This window comes from Taudactylus pleione, unplaced genomic scaffold, assembly GCF_031769625.1.
Source record: "Taudactylus pleione unplaced genomic scaffold, aTauple2 ptg000070l, whole genome shotgun sequence".
NCBI lineage: Eukaryota > Metazoa > Chordata > Amphibia > Anura > Myobatrachidae > Taudactylus > Taudactylus pleione.
In genome coordinates this window covers 1,250,333-1,268,891 of record NW_028284472.1, presented here as the reverse complement: position 1 = coordinate 1,268,891, position 18,559 = coordinate 1,250,333, and the positions used below count along the sequence as shown (strand labels likewise).

The 18,559-nt window shown below is 36.6% G+C and overlaps 7 non-coding genes across 7 annotated transcripts; all 7 read left to right on the top strand.

The window, feature by feature from the left end:
- The first annotated feature begins 1,267 nt into the window (after positions 1-1,267).
- TRNAA-UGC (transfer RNA alanine (anticodon UGC)) lies at positions 1,268-1,339 on the top strand. Its single transcript has one exon. It is a non-coding gene; the product is annotated as a tRNA-Ala (tRNA).
- Positions 1,340-4,910: 3,571 nt separating this feature from the next.
- On the top strand, positions 4,911-4,982 carry TRNAA-UGC (transfer RNA alanine (anticodon UGC)). Its single transcript has one exon. It is a non-coding gene; the product is annotated as a tRNA-Ala (tRNA).
- A 1,763-nt stretch (positions 4,983-6,745) lies between these two features.
- TRNAA-UGC (transfer RNA alanine (anticodon UGC)) lies at positions 6,746-6,817 on the top strand. The gene has a single exon. It is a non-coding gene; the product is annotated as a tRNA-Ala (tRNA).
- Positions 6,818-7,652: 835 nt separating this feature from the next.
- TRNAA-UGC (transfer RNA alanine (anticodon UGC)) lies at positions 7,653-7,724 on the top strand. The gene has a single exon. It is a non-coding gene; the product is annotated as a tRNA-Ala (tRNA).
- Positions 7,725-9,487: 1,763 nt separating this feature from the next.
- TRNAA-UGC (transfer RNA alanine (anticodon UGC)) lies at positions 9,488-9,559 on the top strand. The gene has a single exon. It is a non-coding gene; the product is annotated as a tRNA-Ala (tRNA).
- An 835-nt stretch (positions 9,560-10,394) lies between these two features.
- TRNAA-UGC (transfer RNA alanine (anticodon UGC)) lies at positions 10,395-10,466 on the top strand. Its single transcript has one exon. It is a non-coding gene; the product is annotated as a tRNA-Ala (tRNA).
- A 1,745-nt stretch (positions 10,467-12,211) lies between these two features.
- On the top strand, positions 12,212-12,283 carry TRNAA-UGC (transfer RNA alanine (anticodon UGC)). The gene has a single exon. It is a non-coding gene; the product is annotated as a tRNA-Ala (tRNA).
- The last annotated feature ends 6,276 nt before the right edge of the window (positions 12,284-18,559 follow it).

Here is an 18,559-nt window from a genome sequence, read left to right as displayed (position 1 = left end):
AGCATGCATCTTTTGTGCCCTTCTACTAAATTCTGACACTGATGACCAACAGAATGTAAGAAAGCCCTCTAGTTAGCAAAACTTGATCAATATCTACACCATTCATTAGTAAAAGTAGGGGATTCTGATGATAAACCAGTCTCTGATGGAGAACTTTAAGAGCATTCCAATGTTCGGAATGGGCATCTCCTTGCATTCTCATCAGCCATGAAAACCATAAAGTCCTTGAAGTCAAGCATGGTATAATGGTTATACTTCCATCCTCTAAGATGTCCCTAATAACACTGAAAAGTAGTAAATCTCTTGTGAAATGTAAAGCTGCAATCACTTTTGCATAAGAAAATAGCAGCTCTAAGGGGATGTAGCTCAGTGCTTTGCATGTAGGAGGCCCCGGGTTCAATCCCAGGCATCTCCATGTTTTGCAAAATACAGCTTTTTACCATATGTAAACTCTCTAGAAGAGACACAGATAACAAGCAAACCAATAAAAGTAATCTACAGCAATAGTCAAAGTTGAATACAAATCATAAAAAATCAATCAAATATGATTATTTTCAACATCTTCTTTATACCATTTTTCAAAGTAAAGTTCCCATTGAATGCCTATTGCCATTCTCCTACACTGAGGGAAAACATATGGAAAGTAGGGAATAGTTTTTTTTATTTTCAGTGGGAACTGAAGGCGACTACCTCAGCAAAGTTTAATAAAAGAGTGAGACAAATGATATAGTAAAACTAATTGATTAAGATTGAGAGACAAGTTCAAACACTATGTGAACAGAAAGAGGATGGACAAGGGCTTGGAGGGCAAGCACTTAATGAAATTTCAAAGCATGGAATGATGACAACATATCAACTCTAGATAGATTGTCTGGTGAAGCATTAGTTAGCAATGCCCAAGAGGCAGTCATAGCATGCATCCTTTGTGCCCTTCTACTAAATTCTGACACTGATGACCAAACAGAATGTAAGAATGCCAACTAGTTAGCAAAACTTGATCAATATCTACACCATTCATTAGTAAAAGTAGGGGATTCTGATGATAAACCAGTCTCTGATGGAGAACTTTAAGAGCATTCCAATGTTTGGAATTGGCATCTCCTTGCATTCTCATCAGCCATGAAAACCATAAAGTCCTTGAAGTCAAGCATGGTATAATGGTAATACTTCCAACCTCTAAGATGTCTCTAATAACACTGAAAAGTAGTAAATTTCTATTGAAAAGTAAAGCTGCAATCACTTTTGTATAAAAATATAGCAGCTCATAGGGGATGTAGCTCAGTGGTAGAGCGCATGCTTTGCATGTATGAGGCCCCGGGTTCAATCCCTGGCATCTCCATGTTTTGCAAAATGCAGCTTTTTACCATATGTAAACTCTCTAGAAGAGCCACAGATAACAAGCAATCCAATAAATGTACTCTACAGCAACAGTCAAAGTTGAATACAAATCATAAAATATCAATCAAATATGATTATATTCAACATCGTCTTCATACCATTTTTCAAAGTAAAGTTCCCATTGAATGCCTATTGCCATTCTCCTACACTGAGGGAAATCATATGGTAAGTAGGAAATAGATTTTTTATTTTCAGTGGGAACTGAAGGTGACTACCTGAGCAAAGTTTAATAAAAGAGCGAGACAAATAATATAGTAAAACTAATTGATTAAGATTGAGAGACATATTCAAACACTTTGTGAACAAAAAGAGGATGGACATGGGCTTGGAGGGCAAGCACTTAATGAAATTTCAAAGCATGGAATGATGACAACATATCAACTGTAGCTAGATTGTCTGGTGAAGCATTAGCTAGCTAGCCCAAGAGGCAGTAATAGCATGCATCCTTTGTGCTCTTCTACTAAGTTCTGACACTGATGACCAAACAGAATGTAAGAAAGCCCTCTAGTTAGCAAAACTTGATCAATATCCACACCATTCATTAGTAAAAGTAGGGGATTCTGATGATAAACCATTCTCTGATGGAGAACTTTAAGAGCATTCCAATGTTCGGAATTCTCATCAGCAATGAAAACCATAAAGTCCTTGAAGTCATGCATGGTATAATGGTTATACTTCCATCCTCTAAGATGTCCCTTATAACACTGAAAAGTAGTAAATCTCTAGTGAAATGTAAAGCTGCAATCACTTGTGCATAAAAATACAGCATCTCATAGGGGATGTAGCTCGGTGGTAGAGTGCATATATGAGGACAAGGGTTCAATCCCCGGCATCTCTATGTTTTGCAAAATGCAGCTTTTTACCATATGTAAACTCTCTAGAAGAGCCACAGATAACAAGCAATCCAATAAAAGTACTCTACAGCAACAGTCAAAGTTGAATACAAATCATAAAAAATCAATCAAATATGATTATATTCAACATCGTCTTCATACCATTTTTCAAAGTAAAGTTCCCATTGAATGCCTATAGCCATTCTCCTACACTGAGGGAAAACATATGGTAAGTAGGAAATAGATTTTTTATTTTCAGTGGGAACTGAAGGCGACTACCTGAGCAAAGTTTAATAAAAGAGCGAGACAAATAATATAGTAAAACTAATTGATTAAGATTGAGAGACAAGTTCAAACACTTTGTGAACAAAAAGAGGATGGACATGGGCTTGGAGGGCAAGCACTTAATGAAATTTCAAAGCTTGGAATGATGACAACATATCAACTCTACATAGATTGTCTGGTGAAGCATTAGTTAGCAATGCCCAAGAGGCAGTCATAGCATGCATCCCTTGTGCCCTTCTACTAAATTCTGACACTGATGACCAAACAGAAGGTAAGAAAGCCCTCTAGTTAGCAAAACTTGATCAATATCTCCACCATTCATTAGTAAAAGTAGGGGATTCTGATGATAAACCAGTCTCTGATGGAGATCTTTAAGAGCATTCCAATGCTCGGAATGGGCATCTCCTTGCATTCTCATCAGCCATGAAAACCATAAAGTCCTTGAAGGTAAGCATGGTATAATGGTTATACTTCCATCCTCTAAGATGTCCCTAATAACGCTGAAAAGTAGTAAATCTCTAGTGAAATGTAAAGCTGCAATCACTTTTGCATAAGATAATAGCAGCTCTAAGGGGATGTAGCTCAGTGCTTTGCATGTAGGAGGCCCCGGGTTCAATCCCAGGCATCTCCATGTTTTGCAAAATACAGCTTTTTACCATATGTAAACTCTCTAGAAGAGACACAGATAACAAGCAAACCAATAAAAGTAATCTACAGCAATAGTCAAAGTTGAATACAAATCATAAAAAATCAATCAAATATGATTATTTTCAACATCTTCTTCATACCATTTTTCAAAGTAAAGTTCCCATTGAATGCCTATTGCCATTCTCCTACACTGAGGGAAAACATATGGAAAGTAGGGAATAGATTTTTTATTTTCAGTGGGAACTGAAGGCGACTACCTGAGCAAAGTTTAATAAAAGAGCGAGACAAATAATATAGTAAAACTAATTGATTAAGATTGAGAGACAAGTTTAAACACTTTGTGAACAAAAAGAGGATGGACAAGGGCTTGGAGGGCAAGCACTTAATGAAATTTCAAAGCATGGAATGATGACAACATATCAACTCTAGATAGATTGTCTGGTGAAGCATTAGTTAGCAATGCCCAAGAAGCAGTCATAGCATGCATCCTTTGTGCCCTTCTACTAAATTCTGACACTGATGACCAACAGAATGTAAGAAAGCCCTCTAGTTAGCAAAACTTGATCAATATCTACACCATTCATTAGTAAAAGTAGGGGATTCTGATGATAAACCAGTCTCTGATGGAGAACTTTAAGAGCATTCCAATGTTCGGAATGGGCATCTCCTTGCATTCTCATCAGCCATGAAAACCATAAAGTCCTTGAAGTCAAGCATGGTATAATGGTTATACTTCCATCCTCTAAGATGTCCCTAATAACACTGAAAAGTAGTAAATCTCTTGTGAAATATAAAGCTGCAATCACTTTTGCATAAGAAAATAGCAGCTCTAAGGGGATGTAGCTCAGTGCTTTGCATGTAGGAGGCCCCGGGTTCAATCCCAGGCATCTCCATGTTTTGCAAAATACAGCTTTTTACCATATGTAAACTCTCTAGAAGAGCCACAGATAACAAGCAAGCCAATAAAAGTAATCTACAGCAATAGTCAAAGTTGAATACAAATCATAAAAAATCAATCAAATATGATTATTTTCAACATCTTCTTCATACCATTTTTCAAAGTAAAGTTCCCATTGAATGCCTATTGCCATTCTCCTACACTGAGGGAAAACATATGGAAAGTAGGAAATAGTTTTTTTTATTTTCAGTGGGAACTGAAGGCGACTACCTGAGCAAAGTTTAATAAAAGAGCGAGACAAATAATATAGTAAAACTAATTGATTAAGATTGAGAGACAAGTTCAAACACTTTGTGAACAGAAAGAGGATGGACAAGGGCTTGGAGGGCAAGCACTTAATGAAATTTCAAAGCATGGAATGATGACAGCATATCAACTCTAGATAGATTGTCTGGTGAAGCATTAGTTAGCAATGCCCAAGAGGCAGTCATAGCATGCATCCTTTGTGCCCTTCTACTAAATTCTGACACTGATGACCAAACAGAATGTAAGAATGCCCTCTAGTTAGCAAAACTTGATCAATATCTATACCATTAATTAGTAAAAGTAGGGGATTCTGATGATAAACCAGTCTCTGATGGAGAACTTTAAGAGCATTCCAATGTTTGGAATGGGCATCTCCTTGCATTCTCATCAGCCATGAAAACCATAAAGTCCTTGAAGTCAAGCATGGTATAATGGTTATACTTCCATCCTCTAAGATGTCCCTAATAACACTGAAAAGTAGGAAATCTCTAGTGAAATGTAAAGCTGCAATCACTTTTGTATTAAAAATATAGCAGCTCATAGCGGATGTAGCTCAGTGGTAGAGCGCATGCTTTGCATGTATGAGGCCCTGGGTTCAATCCCTGGCATCTCCATGTTTTGCAAAATACAGCTTTTTACCATATGTAAACTCTGTAGAAGAGTCACAGATAACAAGCAATCCAATAAAAGTACTCTACAGCAATTGTCAAAGTTGAATACAAATCATAAAATATCAATCAAATATGATTATATTCAACATTGTCTTCATACCATTTTTCAAAGTAAAGTTCCCATTGAATGCCTATAGCCATTCTCCTACACTGAGGGAAAACATATGGTAAGTAGGAAATAGATTTTTTATTTTCAGTGGGAACTGAAGGCGACTACCTGAGCAAAGTTTAATAAAAGAGCGAGACAAACAATATAGTAAAACTAATTGATTAAGATTGAGAGACAAGTTTAAACACTTTGTGAACAAAAAGAGGATGGACAAGGGCTTGGAGGGCAAGCACTTAATGAAATTACAAAGCATGGAATGATGAGAACATATCAACTCTAGATAGATTGTCTGGTGAAGCATTAGTTAGCAATGCCCAAGAGGCAGTCATAGCATGCATCCTTTGTGCCCTTCTACTAAATTCTGACACTGATGACCAACAGAATGTAAGAAAGCCCTCTAGTTAGCAAAACTTGATCAATATCTACACCATTCATTAGTAAAAGTAGGGGATTCTGATGATAAACCAGTCTCTGATGGAGAACTTTAAGAGCATTCCAATGTTCGGAATGGGCATCTCCTTGCATTCTCATCAGCCATGAAAACCATAAAGTCCTTGAAGTCAAGCATGGTATAATGGTTATACTTCCATCCTCTAAGATGTCCCTAATAACACTGAAAAGTAGTAAATCTCTTGTGAAATGTAAAGCTGCAATCACTTTTGCATAAGAAAATAGCAGCTCTAAGGGGATGTAGCTCAGTGCTTTGCATGTAGGAGGCCCCGGGTTCAATCCCAGGCATCTCCATGTTTTGCAAAATACAGCTTTTTACCATATGTAAACTCTCTAGAAGAGACACAGATAACAAGCAAACCAATAAAAGTAATCTACAGCAATAGTCAAAGTTGAATACAAATCATAAAAAATCAATCAAATATGATTATTTTCAACATCTTCTTCATACCATTTTTCAAAGTAAAGTTCCCATTGAATGCCTATTGCCATTCTCCTACACTGAGGGAAAACATATGGAAAGTAGGAAATAGTTTTTTTTATTTTCAGTGGGAACTGAAGGCGACTACCTGAGCAAAGTTTATTAAAAGAGCGAGACAAATAATATAGTAAAACTAATTGATTAAGATTGAGAGACAAGTTCAAACACTTTGTGAACAGAAAGAGGTTGGACAAGGGCTTGGAGGGCAAGCACTTAATGAAATATCAAAGCATGGAATGATGACAGCATATCAACTCTAGATAGATTGTCTGGTGAAGCATTAGTTAGCTATGCCCAAGAGGCAGTCATAGCATGCATCCTTTGTGCCCTTCAACTAAATTCTGACACTGATGACCAAACAGAATGTAAGAATGCCCTCTAGTTAGCAAAACTTGATCAATATCTATACCATTAATTAGTAAAAGTAGGGGATTCTGATGATAAACCAGTCTCTGATGGAGAACTTTAAGAGCATTCCAATGTTTGGAATGGGCATCTCCTTGCATTCTCATCAGCCATGAAAACCATAAAGTCCTTGAAGTCAAGCATGGTATAATGGTTATACTTCCATCCTCTAAGATGTCCCTAATAACACTGAAAAGTAGTAAATCTCTAGTGAAATGTAAAGCTGCAATCACTTTTATATTAAAATTATAGCAGCTCATAGCGGATGTAGCTCAGTGGTAGAGCGCATGCTTTGCATGGATGAGGCCCTGGGTTCAATCCCCGGCATCTCCATGTTTTGCAAAATACAGCTTTTTACCATATGTAAACTCTGTAGAAGAGTCACAGATAACAAGCAATCCAATAAAAGTACTCTACAGCAATTGTCAAAGTTGAATACAAATCATAAAATATCAATCAAATATGATTATATTCAACATTGTCTTCATACCATTTTTCAAAGTAAAGTTCCCATTGAATGCCTATTGCCATTCTCCTACACTGAGGGAAATCATATGGTAAGTAGGAAATAGATTTTTTATTTTCAGTGGGAACTGAAGGTGACTACCTGAGCAAAGTTTAATAAAAGAGCGAGACAAATAATATAGTAAAACTAATTGATTAAGATTGAGAGACATATTCAAACACTTTGTGAACAAAAAGAGGATGGACATGGGCTTGGAGGGCAAGCACTTAATGAAATTTCAAAGCATGGATTGATGACAACATATCAACTGTAGCTAGATTGTCTGGTGAAGCATTAGCTAGCTAGCCCAAGAGGCAGTAATAGCATGCATCCTTTGTGCTCTTCTACTAAGTTCTGACACTGATGACCAAACAGAATGTAAGAAAGCCCTCTAGTTAGCAAAACTTGATCAATATCCACACCATTCATTAGTAAAAGTAGGGGATTCTGATGATAAACCATTCTCTGATGGAGAACTTTAAGAGCATTCCAATGTTCGGAATTCTCTTCAGCAATGAAAACCATAAAGTCCTTGAAGTCAAGCATGGTATAATGGTTATACTTCCATCCTCTAAGATGTCCCTAATAACACTGAAAAGTAGTAAATCTCTAGTGAAATGTAAAGCTGCAATCACTTTTGTATTAAAAATATAGCAGCTCATAGCAGATGTAGCTCAGTGGTAGAGCGCATGCTTTGCATGTGTGAGGCCCTGGGTTCAATCCCTGGCATCTCCATGTTTTGCAAAATACAGCTTTTTACCATATGTAAACTCTGTAGAAGAGTCACAGATAACAAGCAATCCAATAAAAGTACTCTACAGCAATTGTCAAAGTTGAATACAAATCATAAAATATCAATCAAATATGATTATATTCAACATCGTCTTCATACCATTTTTCAAAGTAAAGTTCCCATTGAATGCCTATAGCCATTCTCCTACACTGAGGGAAAACATATGGTAAGTAGGAAATAGATTTTTTATTTTCAGTGGGAACTGAAGGCGACTACCTGAGCAAAGTTTAATAAAAGAGCGAGACAAATAATATAGTAAAACTAATTGATTAAGATTGAGAGACAAGTTTAAACACTTTGTGAACAAAAAGAGGATGGACAAGGGCTTGGAGGGCAAGCACTTAATGAAATTACAAAGCATGGAATGATGACAACATATCAACTCTAGATAGATTGTCTGGTGAAGCATTAGTTAGCAATGCCCAAGAGGCAGTCATAGCATGCATCCTTTGTGCCCTTCTACTAAATTCTGACACTGATGACCAACAGAATGTAAGAAAGCCCTCTAGTTAGCAAAACTTGATCAATATCTACACCATTCATTAGTAAAAGTAGGGGATTCTGATGATAAACCAGTCTCTGATGGAGAACTTTAAGAGCATTCCAATGTTCGGAATGGGCATCTCCTTGCATTCTCATCAGCCATGAAAACCATAAAGTCCTTGAAGTCAAGCATGGTATAATGGTTATACTTCCATCCTCTAAGATGTCCCTAATAACACTGAAAAGTAGTAAATCTCTTGTGAAATGTAAAGCTGCAATCACTTTTGCATAAGAAAATAGCAGCTCTAAAGGGATGTAGCTCAGTGCTTTGCATGTAGGAGGCCCCGGGTTCAATCCCAGGCATCTCCATGTTTTGCAAAATACAGCTTTTTACCATATGTAAACTCTCTAGAAGAGACACAGATAACAAGCAAACCAATAAAAGTAATCTACAGCAATAGTCAAAGTTGAATACAAATCATAAAAAATCAATCAAATATGATTATTTTCAACATCTTCTTCATACCATTTTTCAAAGTAAAGTTCCCATTGAATGCCTATTGCCATTCTCCTACACTGAGGGAAAACATATGGAAAGTAGGAAATAGTTTTTTTTATTTTCAGTGGGAACTGAAGGCGACTACCTGAGCAAAGTTTAATAAAAGAGCGAGACAAATAATATAGTAAAACTAATTGATTAAGATTGAGAGACAAGTTCAAACACTTTGTGAACAGAAAGAGGATGGACAAGGGCTTGGAGGGCAAGCACTTAATGAAATTTCAAAGCATGGAATGATGACAGCATATCAACTCTAGATAGATTGTCTGGTGAAGCATTAGTTAGCAATGCCCAAGAGGCAGTCATAGCATGCATCCTTTGTGCCCTTCAACTAAATTCTGACACTGATGACCAAACAGAATGTAAGAATGCCCTCTAGTTAGCAAAACTTGATCAATATCTATACCATTAATTAGTAAAAGTAGGGGATTCTGATGATAAACCAGTCTCTGATGGAGAACTTTAAGAGCATTCCAATGTTTGGAATGGGCATCTCCTTGCATTCTCATCAGCCATGAAAACCATAAAGTCCTTGAAGTCAAGCATGGTATAATGGTTATACTTCCATCCTCTAAGATGTCCCTAATAACACTGAAAAGTAGTAAATCTCTAGTGAAATGTAAAGCTGCAATCACTTTTATATTAAAATTATAGCAGCTCATAGCGGATGTAGCTCAGTGGTAGAGCGCATGCTTTGCATGGATGAGGCCCTGGGTTCAATCCCCGGCATCTCCATGTTTTGCAAAATACAGCTTTTTACCATATGTAAACTCTGTAGAAGAGTCACAGATAACAAGCAATCCAATAAAAGTACTCTACAGCAATTGTCAAAGTTGAATACAAATCATAAAATATCAATCAAATATGATTATATTCAACATCGTCTTCATACCATTTTTCAAAGTAAAGTTCCCATTGAATGCCTATTGCCATTCTCCTACACTGAGGGAAATCATATGGTAAGTAGGAAATAGATTTTTTATTTTCAGTGGGAACTGAAGGTGACTACCTAAGCAAAGTTTAATAAAAGAGCGAGACAAATAATATAGTAAAACTAATTGATTAAGATTGAGAGACATGTTCAAACACTTTGTGAACAAAAAGAGGATGGACATGGGCTTGGAGGGCAAGCACTTAATGAAATTTCAAAGCATGGATTGATGACAACATATCAACTGTAGCTAGATTGTCTGGTGAAGCATTAGCTAGCTAGCCCAAGAGGCAGTAATAGCATGCATCCTTTGTGCTCTTCTACTAAGTTCTGACACTGATGACCAAACAGAATGTAAGAAAGCCCTCTAGTTAGCAAAACTTGATCAATATCCACACCATTCATTAGTAAAAGTAGGGGATTCTGATGATAAACCATTCTCTGATGGAGAACTTTAAGAGCATTCCAATGTTCGGAATTCTCTTCAGCAATGAAAACCATAAAGTCCTTGAAGTCAAGCATGGTATAATGGTTATACTTCCATCCTCTAAGATGTCCCTAATAACACTGAAAAGTAGTAAATCTCTAGTGAAATGTAAAGCTGCAATCACTTTTGTATTAAAAATATAGCAGCTCATAGCAGATGTAGCTCAGTGGTAGAGCGCATGCTTTGCATGTGTGAGGCCCTGGGTTCAATCCCTGGCATCTCCATGTTTTGCAAAATACAGCTTTTTACCATATGTAAACTCTGTAGAAGAGTCACAGATAACAAGCAATCCAATAAAAGTACTCTACAGCAATTGTCAAAGTTGAATACAAATCATAAAATATCAATCAAATATGATTATATTCAACATCGTCTTCATACCATTTTTCAAAGTAAAGTTCCCATTGAATGCCTATAGCCATTCTCCTACACTGAGGGAAAACATATGGTAAGTAGGAAATAGATTTTTTATTTTCAGTGGGAACTGAAGGCGACTACCTGAGCAAAGTTTAATAAAAGAGCGAGACAAATAATATAGTAAAACTAATTGATTAAGATTGAGAGACAAGTTTAAACACTTTGTGAACAAAAAGAGGATGGACAAGGGCTTGGAGGGCAAGCACTTAATGAAATTTCAAAGCATGGAATGATGACAACATATCAACTCTAGATAGATTGTCTGGTGAAGCATTAGTTAGCAATGCCCAAGAGGCAGCCATAGCATGCATCCTTTGTGCCCTTCTACTAAATTCTGACACTGATGACCAACAGAATGTAAGAAAGCCCTCTAGTTAGCAAAACTTGATCAATATCTACACCATTCATTAGTAAAAGTAGGGGATTCTGATGATAAACCAGTCTCTGATGGAGAACTTTAAGAGCATTCCAATGTTCGGAATGGGCATCTCCTTGCATTCTCATCAGCCATGAAAACCATAAAGTCCTTGAAGTCAAGCATGGTATAATGGTTATACTTCCATCCTCTAAGATGTCCCTAATAACACTGAAAAGTAGTAAATCTCTTGTGAAATGTAAAGCTGCAATCACTTTTGCATAAGAAAATAGCAGCTCTAAGGGGATGTAGCTCAGTGCTTTGCATGTAGGAGGCCCCGGGTTCAATCCCAGGCATCTCCATGTTTTGCAAAATACAGCTTTTTACCATATGTAAACTCTGTAGAAGAGTCACAGATAACAAGCAATCCAATAAAAGTACTCTACAGCAATTGTCAAAGTTGAATACAAATCATAAAATATCAATCAAATATGATTATATTCAACATCGTCTTCATACCATTTTTCAAAGTAAAGTTCCCATTGAATGCCTATTGCCATTCTCCTACACTGAGGGAAATCATATGGTAAGTAGGAAATAGATTTTTTATTTTCAGTGGGAACTGAAGGTGACTACCTAAGCAAAGTTTAATAAAAGAGCGAGACAAATAATATAGTAAAACTAATTGATTAAGATTGAGAGACATATTCAAACACTTTGTGAACAAAAAGAGGATGGACATGGGCTTGGAGGGCAAGCACTTAATGAAATTTCAAAGCATGGATTGATGACAACATATCAACTGTAGCTAGATTGTCTGGTGAAGCATTAGCTAGCTAGCTCAAGAGGCAGTAATAGCATGAATCCTTTGTGCTCTTCTACTAAGTTCTGACACTGATGACCAAACAGAATGTAAGAAAGCCCTCTAGTTAGCAAAACTTGATCAATATCCACACCATTCATTAGTAAAAGTAGGGGATTCTGATGATAAACCATTCTCTGATGGAGAACTTTAAGAGCATTCCAATGTTCGGAATTCTCTTCAGCAATGAAAACCATAAAGTCCTTGAAGTCAAGCATGGTATAATGGTTATACTTCCATCCTCTAAGATGTCCCTAATAACACTGAAAAGTAGTAAATCTCTAGTGAAATGTAAAGCTGCAATCACTTTTGTATTAAAAATATAGCAGCTCATAGCGGATGTAGCTCAGTGGTAGAGCGCATGCTTTGCATGTGTGAGGCCCTGGGTTCAATCCCTGGCATCTCCATATTTTGCAAAATACAGCTTTTTACCATATGTAAACTCTGTAGAAGAGTCACAGATAACAAGCAATCCAATAAAAGTACTCTACAGCAATTGTCAAAGTTGAATACAAATCATAAAATATCAATCAAATATAATTATATTCAACATCGTCTTCATACCATTTTTCAAAGTAAAGTTCCCATTGAATGCCTATTGCCATTCTCCTACACTGAGGGAAATCATATGGTAAGTAGGAAATAGATTTTTTATTTTCAGTGGGAACTGTTGGTGACTACCTGAGCAAAGTTTAATAAAAGAGCGAGACAAATAATATAGTAAAACTAATTGATTAAGATTGAGAGACATATTCAAACACTTTGTGAACAAAAAGAGGATGGACATGGGCTTGGAGGGCAAGGACTTAATGAAATTTCAAAACATGGATTGATGACAACATATCAACTGTAGCTAGATTGTCTGGTGAAGCATTAGCTAGCTAGCCCAAGAGGCAGTCATAGCATGCATCCTTTGACTCTCTTCTACTAAGTTCTGACACTGATGACCAAACAGAATGTAAGAAAGCCCTCTAGTTAGCAAAACTTGATCAATATCCACACCATTCATTAGTAAAAGTAGGGGATTCTGATGATAAACCATTCTCTGATGGAGAAATTTAAGAGCATTCCAATGTTCGGAATGGGCATCTACTTGCATTCTCATCAGCAATGAAAACCATAAAGTCTTTGAAGTCAAGCATGGTATAATGGTTATACTTCCATCCTCTAAGATGTCCCTAATAACACTGAAAAGTAGTAAATCTCTAGTGAAATGTAAAGCTGCAATCACTTGTGCATAAAAATATAGCATCTCATAGAGGATGTAGCTCGGTGGTAGAGTGCATATATGAGGACAAGGGTTCAATACCCGGCATCTCCATGTTTTGCAAAATGCAGCTTTTTACCATATGTAAACTCTCTAGAAGAGCCACAGATAAAAAGCAATCCAATAAAAGTACTCTACAGCAACAGTCAAAGTTGAATACAGATCATAAAAAATCAATCAAATATGATTATATTTAACATCGTCTTCATACCATTTTTCAAAGTAAGGTTCCCAGTGAATGCCTATAGCCATTCTCCTACACTGAGGGAAAACATATGGTAAGTAGGAAATAGATTTTTTATTTTCAGTGGGAACTGAAGGCGACTACCTGAGCAAAGTTTAATAAAAGAGCAAGACAAATAATATAGTAAAACTAATTGATTAAGATTGAGAGACAAGTTCAAACACTTTGTGAACAAAAAGAGGATGGACAAGGACTTGGAGGGCAAGCACTTAATGAAATTTCAAAGCTTGGAATGATAACAACATATCAACTCTACATAGATTGTCTGGTGAAGCATTAGTTAGCAATGCCCAAGAGGCAGTCATAGCATGCATCCCTTGTGCCCTTCTACTAAATTCTGACACTGATGACCAAACAGAATGTAAGAAAGCCCTCTAGTTAGCAAAACTTGATCAATATCTCCACCATTCATTAGTAAAAGTAGGGGATTCTGATGATAAACCAGTCTCTTATGGAGAACTTTAAGAGCATTCCAATGTTCGGAATGGGCATCTCCTTGCATTCTCATCAGCCATGAAAACCATAAAGTCCTTGAAGTCAAGCATGGTATAATGGTTATACTTCCATAATCTAAGATGTCCCTAATAACACTGAAAAGTAGTAAATCTCTAGTGAAATGTAAAGCTGCAATCACTTTTGCATAAGAAAATAGCAGCTCTAAGGGGATGTAGCTCAGTGCTTTGCATGTAGGAGGCCCCGGGTTCAATCCCAGGCATCTCCATGTTTTGCAAAATACAGCTTTTTACAATATGTAAACTCTCTAGAAGAGAAACAGATAACAAGCAAACCTATAAAAGTAATCTACAGCAATAGTCAAAGTTGAATACAAATCATAAAAAATCAATCAAATATGATTATTTTCAACATCTTCTTCATACCATTTTTCAAAGTAAAGTTCTCATTGAATGCCTATTGCCATTCTCCTACACTGAGGGAAAACATATGGAAAGTAGGGAATTTTTTTTTTTATTTTCTGTGGGAACTCAAGGCGACTACCTGAGCAAAGTTTAATAAAAGAGTGAGACAAATAATATAGTAAAACTAATTGATTAAGATTGAGAGACAAGTTCAAACACTTTGTGAACAGAAAGAGGATGGACAAGGGCTTGGAGGGCAAGCGCTTAATGAAATTTCAAAGCATGGAATGATGACATATCAACTCTAAGATAGATTGTCTGGTGAAGCATTAGTTAGCAATGCCCAAGAGGCAGTCATAGCATGCATCCCTTGTGCCCTTCTACTAAATTCTGACACTGATGACCAAACAGAATGTAAGAAAGCCCTCTAGTTAGCAAAACTTGATCAATATCTCCACCATTCATTATTAAAAGTAAGGGATTCTGATGATAAACCAGTCTCTGATGGAGAACTTTAAGAGCATTCCAATGTTCGGAATGGGCATCTCCTTGCATTCTCATCAGCCAAGAAAACCATAAAGTCCTTGAAGTCAAGCATGGTGTAAATGGTTAAACTTCCATCCTCTAAGATGTCCCTAATAACACTGAAAAGTAGTAAATCTCTAGTGAAATGTAAAGCTGCAATCACTTTTGTATTAAAAATATAGCAGCTCAGTGGTAGAGCACATGCTTTGCATGTATGAGGCCCCGGGTTCATTCCCCGGCACCTCCATATTTTGCAAAATACAGATTTTTACCATATGTAAACTCTGTAGAAGAGTCACAGATAACAAGCAATCCAATAAAAGTACTCTACAGCAATTGTCAAAGTTGAAAACAAATCATAAAATATCAATCAAATATGATTATATTCAACATCGTCTTCATACCATTTTTCAAAGTAAAGTTCCCATTGAATGCCTATTGCCATTCTCCTACACTGAGGGAAATCATATGGTAAGTAGGAAATAGATTTTTTATTTTCAGTGGGAACTGAAGGTGACTACCTGAGCAAAGTTTAATAAAAGAGCGAGACAAATAATATAGTAAAACTAATTGATTAAGATTGAGAGACATATTCAAACACTTTGTGAACAAAAAGAGGATGGACATGGGCTTGGAGGGCAAGCACTTAATGAAATTTCAAAGCATGGATTGATGACAATATATTAACTGTAGCTAGATTGTCTGGTGAAGCATTAGCTAGCTAGCCCAAGAGGCAGTAATAGCATGCATCCTTTGTGCTCTTCTACTAAGTTCTGACACTGATGACCAAACAGAATGTAAGAAAGCCCTCTAGTTAGCAAAACTTGATCAATATCCACACCATTCATTAGTAAAAGTAGGGGATTCTGATGATAAACCATTCTCTGATGGAGAACTTTAAGAGCATTCCAATGTTCGGAATGGGCATCTACTTGAATTCTCATCAGCAATGAAAACCATAAAGTCCTTGAAGTCAAGCATGGTATAATGGTTATACTTCCATCCTCTAAGATGTCCCTAATAACACTGAAAAGTAGTAAATCTCTAATGAAATGTAAAGCTGCAATCACTTGTGCATAAAAATATCGCATCTCATAGGGGATGTAGCTCGGTGGTAGAGTGCATATATGAGGACAAGGGTTCAATCCCCGGCATCTCCATGTTTTGCAAAATGCAGCTTTTTACCATATGTAAACTCTCTAGAAGAGCCACAGATAACAAGCAATCCAATAAAAGTACTCTACAGCAACAGTCAAAGTTGAATACAAATCATAAAAAATCAATCAAATATGATTATATTCAACATCGTCTTCATACCATTTTTCAAAGTAAAGTTCCCATTGAATGCATATAGCCATTCTCCTACACTGAGGGAAAACATATGGTAAGTAGGAAATACATTTTTTATTTTCAGTGGGAACTGAAGGCGACTACCTGAGCAAAGTTTAATAAAAGAGCGAGACAAATAATATAGTAAAACTAATTGATTAAGATTGAGAGACAAGTTCAAACACTTTGTGAACAAAAAGAGGATGGACAAGGGCTTGGAGGGCAAGCACTTAATGAAATTTCAAAGCTTGAAATGATGACAACATATCAACTCTACATAGATTGTCTGGTGAAGCATTAGTTAGCAATGCCCAAGAGGCAGTCATAGCATGCATCCCTTGTGCCCTTCTACTAAATTCTGACACTGATGACCAAACAGAATGTAAGAAAGCCCTCTAGTTAGCAAAACTTGATCAATATCTCCAATATTCATTAGTAAAAGTAGGGGATTCTGATGATAAATCAGTCTCTGATGGAGAACTTTAAGAGCATTCCAATGCTCGGAATGGGCATCTCCTTGCATTCTCATCAGCCATGAAAACCATAAAGTCCTTGAAGTCAAGCATGGTATAATGGTTATACTTCCATCCTCTAAGATGTCCCTAATAACGCTGAAAAGTAGTAAATCTCTAGTGAAATGTAAAGCTGCAATCACTTTTGCATAAGAAAATAGCAGCTCTAAGGGGATGTAGCTCAGTGCTTTGCATGTAGGAGGCCCCGGGTTCAATCCCAGGCATCTCCATGTTTTGCAAAATACAGCTTTTTACCATATGTAAACTCTCTAGAAGAGACACAGATAACAAGCAAACCAATAAAAGTAATCTACAGCAATAGTCAAAGTTGAATACAAATCATAAAAAATCAATCAAATATGATTATTTTCAACATCTTCTTCATACCATTTTTCAAAGTAAAGTTCCCATTGAATGCCTATTGCCATTCTCCTACACTGAGGGAAAACATATGGAAAGTAGGGAATTGTTTTTTTTATTTTCAGTGGGAACTGAAGGCGACTACCTGAGCAAAGTTTAATAAAAGAGTGAGACAAATGATATAGTAAAACTAAGTGATTAAGATTGAGAGACAAGTTCAAACACTTTGTGAACAGAAAGAGGATGGACAAGGGCTTGGAGGGCAAGCACTTAATGAAATTTCAAAGCATGGAATGATGACAACATATCAACTCTAGATAGATTGTCTGGTGAAGCATTAGTTAGCAATGCCCAAGAGGCAGTCATAGCATGCATCCTTTGTGCCCTTCTACTAAATTCTGACACTGATGACCAAACAGAATGTAAGAATGCCCTCTAGTTAGCAAAACTTGATCAATATCTACACCATTCATTAGTAAAAGTAGGGGATTCTGATGATAAACCAGTCTCTGATGGAGAACTTTAAGAGCATTTCAATGTTTGGAATGGGCATCTCCTTGCATTCTCATCAGCCATGAAAACCATAAAGTCCTTGAAGTCAAGCATGGTATAATGGTAATACTTCCATCCTCTAAGATGTCTCTAATAACACTGAAAAGTAGTAAATTTATAGTGAAAAATAAAGCTGCAATCACTTTTGTATAAAACTATAGCAGCTCATAGGGGATATAGCTCAGTGGTAGAGCGCATGCTTTGCATGTATGAGGCATCTCCATGTTTTGCAAAATGCAGCTTTTTACCATATGTAAACTCTCTAGAAGAGCCACAGATAACAAGCAATCCAATAAAAGTACTCTACAGCAACAGTCAAAGTTGAATACAAATCATAAAAAATCAATCAAATATGATTATATTCAACATCGTCTTCATACCATTTTTCAAAGTAAAGTTCCCATTGAATGCCTATAGCCATTCTCCTACACTGAGGGAAAACATATGGTAAGTAGGAAATAGATTATTTATTTTCAGTGGGAACTGAAGGCGACTACCTGAGCAAAGTTTAATAAAAGAGCGAGACAAATAATATAGTAAAACTAATTGATTAAGATTGAGAGACAAGTTTAAACACTTTGTGAACAAAAAGAGGATGGACAAGGGCTTGGAGGGCAAGCACTTAATTAAATTTTAAAGCATGGATTGATGACAACACATCAACTGTAGCTAGATTGTCTGGTGAAGCATTAGCTAGCTAGCCCAAGAGGCAGTAATAGCATGCATCCTTTGTGCTCTTCTACTAAGTTCTGACACTGATGACCAAACAGAATGTAAGAAAGCCCTCTAGTTAGCAAAACTTGATCAATATCCACACCATTCATTAGTAAAAGTAGGGGATTCTGATGATAAACCATTCTCTGATGGAGAACTTTAAGAGCATTCCAATGTTCGGAATGGGCATCTACTTGCATTCTCATCAGCAATGAAAACCATAAAGTCCTTGAAGTCAAGCATGGTATAAAGGTTATACTTCCATCCTCTAAGATGTCCCTAATAACACTGAAAAGTAGTAAATCTCTAGTGAAATGTAAAGC